Here is a 6,000-nt window from a genome sequence, read left to right on the forward strand (position 1 = left end):
CTGTACATATATTTTACATTGGTGTCAGCGGGAATATAATGGACGTATGTACATATATTTTACATTGGTGTCAGTGGGAATATAATGGACGTCTGTACATATATTTTACATTGGTGTCAGCAGGAATATAATGGACGTCTGTACATATATTTTACATTGGTGTCAGCAGGAATATAATGGACGTATGTAGATATATTTTACATTGGTGTCAGTGGGAATATAATGGACGTATGTACATATATTTTACATTGGTGTCAGTGGGAATATAATGGACGTCTGTACATATATTTTACATTGGTGTCAGCGGGAATATAATGGACGTATGTACATATATTTTACATTGGTGTCAGTGGGAATATAATGGACGTCTGTACATATATTTTACATTGGTGTCAGCAGGAATATAATGGACGTATGTACATATATTTTACATTGGTGTCAGCAGGAATATAATGGACGTATGTAGATATATTTTACATTGGTGTCAGTGGGAATATAATGGACGTATGTACATATATTTTACATTGGTGTCAGTGGGAATATAATGGACGTATGTACATATATTTTACATTGGTGTCAGTGGGAATATAATGGACGTATGTACATATATTTTACATTGGTGTCAGCAGGAATATAATGGACGTATGTACATATATTTTACATTGGTGTCAGTGGGAATATAATGGACGTATGTACATATATTTTACATTGGTGTCAGCAGGAATATAATGGACGTATGTACATATATTTTACATTGGTGTCAGTGGGAATATAATGGACGTATGTACATATATTTTACATTGGTGTCAGCGGGAATATAATGGACGTCTGTACATATATTTTACATTGGTGTCAGCAGGAATATAATGGACGTCTGTACATATATTTTACATTGGTGTCAGCGGGAATATAATGGACGTATGTACATATATTTTACATTGGTGTCAGCAGGAATATAATGGACGTCTGTACATATATTTTACATTGGTGTCAGCAGGAATATAATGGACGTATGTACATATATTTTACATTGGTGTCAGTGGGAATATAATGGACGTATGTACATATATTTTACATTGGTGTCAGCAGGAATATAATGGACGTCTGTACATATATTTTACATTGGTGTCAGCAGGAATATAATGGACGTATGTACATATATTTTACATTGGTGTCAGTGGGAATATAATGGACGTATGTACATATATTTTACATTGGTGTCAGTGGGAATATAATGGACGTATGTACATATATTTTACATTGGTGTCAGCAGGAATATAATGGACGTCTGTACATATATTTTACATTGGTGTCAGCGGGAATATAATGGACGTATGTACATATATTTTACATTGGTGTCAGTGGGAATATAATAGACGTATGTACATATATTTTACATTGGTGTCAGTGGGAATATAATGGACGTCTGTACATATATTTTACATTGGTGTCAGCGGGAATATAATGGACGTATGTACATATATTTTACATTGGTGTCAGCGGGAATATAATGGACGTATGTACATATATTTTACATTGGTGTCAGTGGGAATATAATGGACGTATGTACATATATTTTACATTGGTGTCAGCGGGAATATAATGGACATCTGTACATACAGTATACATTACATTGGTGTCCATAGAACAATAATGTACCTCAATTTGGTGTAGAAGGGAAATAATTACGGTATTAATGAAGTTCATACATTAAATTACATTGGTATCAGTAGAAACTTGCAAGTAATGTCCTAAAGTGGGTAGTGCTAGGTTACCTGATATGCAGACACCCTCTTATCCCATGTACCAGACCTCTATATTAAGACACTGTGGACAATACATCAATTCATCTGACAGCATCCCCTGGAATGCATCATGCGATACATGTATCAAGTATTTTATTTGTTTTGTTAGTACTGTCCAGTTTTGTTCTATTTGTTTTGACTGTATACATTGTATCTTAGCAGAAATAGTTATTAATGATCTAAATACTTTATTCTTGTATCTCCCTTACTGGTCTTTTCAAGTCTGCATGTGGGTGCTGTTTGATTCATTCTGCACCTGGTATGGCAGACGTGGTTCAGTGTTTTTCAATTGGGTGATACTATCACCTCTTGGTGCTATGATTAAGGCCCGCAGTGGGCAGAAACGTGTAAACCTGTGGGAGATTATTCTGTATATTATTCTGGATTAAAATAAAGTATTGCATGTGATTGGATATTGACTATATTCATTCTGATGGAAGATGGACTGGCAGGAGCCCTGCTGTGCATTGCATCTTGCACAGGCTGGAGTAACACACTATGCGAAAATCGGGCGAACAATCAGCTGTTTTTCCTCGTTGTTTTACAGCAAGTCGAGCCGAGGATGAAAATAATGTATGAAAATTCTCGTAGGACAAAGGTTTTTTTCTGTTATCTGTTGATTCTGATCATGCGCAGTCTTTCATTTCTGATATTTCTTGTACAAAAATGGTATACATTAAAAACGAAAATCATTAGTTCTGTTCCCACACAAGAAAAAATTTGGAGTTTGTCCCTTTGGACAAAGATGAGAGCAAGGAGTAGAAAAAGGGCCACCTTGGTTTGTATTGGAGGCATAATAGACCAGAAATGTTGCTAAATTCCCCCCCAAGTGTCCTTTCACCAATAAGTATCGCTCCTCTTTATCCTTCAGTATTTTAGATTCAGTAAATGAAAGCTGTCGCGACAGAGCGCTACCCCCTGTTTTTTCTCCGTAGCATTAGCAAAATAGCAAACTAAATAGTCTTTATGTATAGCGGGGAGTGAAAAAAGAAGCAAAATGTGTTTCCTGCAGAGCTACAATATTAGCACCTAATGACTTATAGTAATTAAAAACATTAATACGCTTACATTGAGAGCCCAACTCCTATGGCAATGCAGGGAGAAGAAACAGAGAGATTGTTCCCTCTGTATAGAGCCCTGTTTTGATTGTCAACACAGAGCTCCGAGCTGTGATTGTACATAGTCGATCACTAGGTCCTGGTCATGAATCATTGGCTGGGATCTGCTGACAAATTCCAGCTGTGGGGGGCACACATGCATGTGCCCTAAACCGGGTCCACAGGTAGATGAGGATAATGTTTAAGTGCCGGTTCACACCAGAGTGGCCTGTGTGAAAGACACACTCCATGTGCATTTCCCACACACTAGGTGAATGTGCTGCTCTTGCAAATATATTGTAAATGGCCCCCCAAATGCAGAAAGCAAATACAGTGCATTTGCAGGCACCAAGTGACAAGGCGGTACGTTGTGGTTCGGTGCGATGTGTTTTAGCGATACTTTTTCAGCAGTCCAGGGTTTTGCAGCCTATTCAAATAAATTGGCTATTCATACTTTGTGTAGGGGGGATGTGTGTTCCCACGTGTGATTTTGTGCTTTTTCACACGTTTCTGTGCATTGTGCATGGGGCAGCCAATTCACAGCCCTATGTGCATCCAAGAAGCACCCGCACCTTTCTGAGCATGGAGCGTCATGCATTCTTTTCAATGTCATGCATTCTTTTCAATGTGCGTTCAACCTCCTAATCCCTCTCTTACCTCTTCCCTGCACCATGCATGCCCCCCCCCCCACAATACTGCACCTTCACTAACCCCCACCTAACCTCCTAATCCCTGCACCATGCATGCCCCCCCCCCCCCCACAATACTGCACCTTCACTAACCCCCACCTAACCTCCTAATCCCTGCACCATGCATGCCCCCCCCCCCCCACAATACTGCACCTTCACTAACCCCCACCTAACCTCCTAATCCCTGCACCATGCATGCCCCCCCCCCACAATACTGCACCTTCACTAACCCCCACCTAACCTCCTAATCCCTGCACCATGCATGCCCCCCCCCCACAATACTGCACCTTCACCACTACCCCCACCTAACCTCCTAATCCCTGTACCATGCATGCCCCCCCCCCCCCCCACAATACTGCACCTTCACCACTACCCCCACCTAACCTCCTAATCCCTCTCTTACCTCATCCTTCTGCACCATGCATGCCCCCCCCCCCCCCACAATACTGCACCTTCACCACTACCCCCACCTAACCTCCTAATCCCTCTCTCACCTCTTCCCTGCACCATGCATGCCCCCCCCCCCCCCCCACAATACTGCACCTTCACCACTACCCCCACCTAACCTCCTAATGCCTCTCTCACCTCTTCCCTGCACCATGCATGCCCCCCCCCCCACAATACTGCACCTTCACTAACCCCCACCCAACCTCCTAATCCCTGCACCATGCATGCCCCCCCCCCCCCCACAATACTGCACCTTCACCACTACCCCCACCTAACCTCCTAGTCCCTCTCTCACCTCTTCCCTGCACCATGCATGCCCCCCCCCCCACACACACACACACACAATACTGCACCTTCACCACTACCCCACCTAACCTCCTAATCCCTCTCTTACCTCATCCTTCTGCACCATGCATGCCCCCCCCCCACACACACACACACAATACTGCACCACTACCCCCACCTAACCTCCTAATCCCTCTCTTACCTCTTCCCTGCACCATGCATGCCCCCCCCCCCCCCACAATACTGCACCTTCACTAACCCCCACCTAACCTCCTAATCCCTGCACCATGCATGCCCCCCCCCCCCCACAATACTGCACCTTCACTAACCCCCACCTAATCCCTGCACCATGCATGCCCCCCCCCCCACAATACTGCACCTTCACTAACCCCCACCTAACCTCCTAATCCCTGCACCATGCATGCCCCCCCCCCCCCCCACAATACTGCACCTTCACCACTACCCCCACCTAACCTCCTAATCCCCCTCTTACCTCATCCTTCTGCACCATGCATGCCCCCCCCCCCACAATACTGCACCTTCACCACTACCCCCACCTAACCTCCTAATCCCTCTCTCACCTCTTCCCTGCACCATGCATGCCCCCCCCCCCCCCCCCCCACACACACACACAATACTGCACCACTACCCCCACCTAACCTCCTAATCCCTCTCTTACCTCTTACCTGCACCATGGCCCCCAGAACAATGCACCTGTACTCCCAGTCCCCCCCCCCCCCATGTGCCTCCCCCCTTCACACCCCATGTCTCCCCCTGGTATGGGTAGTAGTAGGGAGTCTTGTAGCTGGTGATGCTGTATAGGAAATGGTGTTATCTCTATAGGCGGTGTGTGCCGGTCACCTGAGAGGACGAACTGTCTGCTCTGTCGGTTCCGGTGCCCCTCGTCTTCCCGGGAGAGTTTGCGGTTTCCTAGCAACATCCGAGACCCCGTCCCAAACTTCATCACCTGGCAACCAACTTTGTCCCACTCCGCCCACAGCTGTCACCCCGCCCCTTCTGGATGAATCCGCCCCCCGACCGTCCGTGTACTGTACAGTGTATGTAACCGCGGGTGGGCGGGGCAGATGGGCGGATGGGAGGTTACTGGCTGCGATCCTCGTCTACCCCCCGGATCACCTCCAATCTATAATAATCAATAAGGGGCTCCATGTCCGCTCCTCTGATATGGAAAAGTGACCCCCATATATTCACATCGATTGATCTGCTGCCCATGTATAGAGCTGGGTGGATGTTTGGACGTGTGTCCCCCATGTATCAGGGTTGCCAGGCTCCCAGAGCATTTTTTACTGACAAAACATGGAAAATTTACTGGCGGAGCACATTTTATATTGACAACATGAGAAATTTCAGAACTCCTATTGAAAACTAACACAGTGAATATTTTAACAGTATAAACACGATATGGAAACAATGACAATACCTCTAACAATATGATTGGCTTGATTTACACTTAAAAAGTCAACACAGCTTGAAATGATCAGCCCCTCATATTTACTGGCACTTGTAAAAAAAATCACTGATTTTTACAAACCGTCAGTAAATTTACTGGCAGTTGGCAACCCTGTGATGTATGCTGATCAATACTCTCATCAATGGATTCCATTACCACGTAGAAGAACTACGGGAACAATGTACATCTCATATCTGGGGTCAGGA

At 44.8% G+C, this 6,000-nt stretch overlaps 1 protein-coding gene across 1 annotated transcript in view; it reads right to left on the bottom strand.

Moving 5' to 3' along the window:
• Positions 1-5,329, bottom strand: part of TTC6 (tetratricopeptide repeat domain 6) — a 308,030-nt gene extending 302,701 nt beyond the window's left edge. The window contains exon 1 of the mRNA XM_077464674.1: positions 5,185-5,329. The gene's annotated coding sequence lies outside the window, so the exon portion shown is untranslated. The remainder of the gene's footprint in view (positions 1-5,184) is intronic.
• Positions 5,330-6,000: the final 671 nt, after the last annotated feature.

Source organism: Lithobates pipiens, unplaced genomic scaffold (genome assembly GCF_037356315.1).
Source record: "Lithobates pipiens isolate NorthernLeopardFrog02 unplaced genomic scaffold, aLitPip1_a1.2 Scaffold_30, whole genome shotgun sequence".
NCBI classification, from domain to species: domain Eukaryota; kingdom Metazoa; phylum Chordata; class Amphibia; order Anura; family Ranidae; genus Lithobates; species Lithobates pipiens.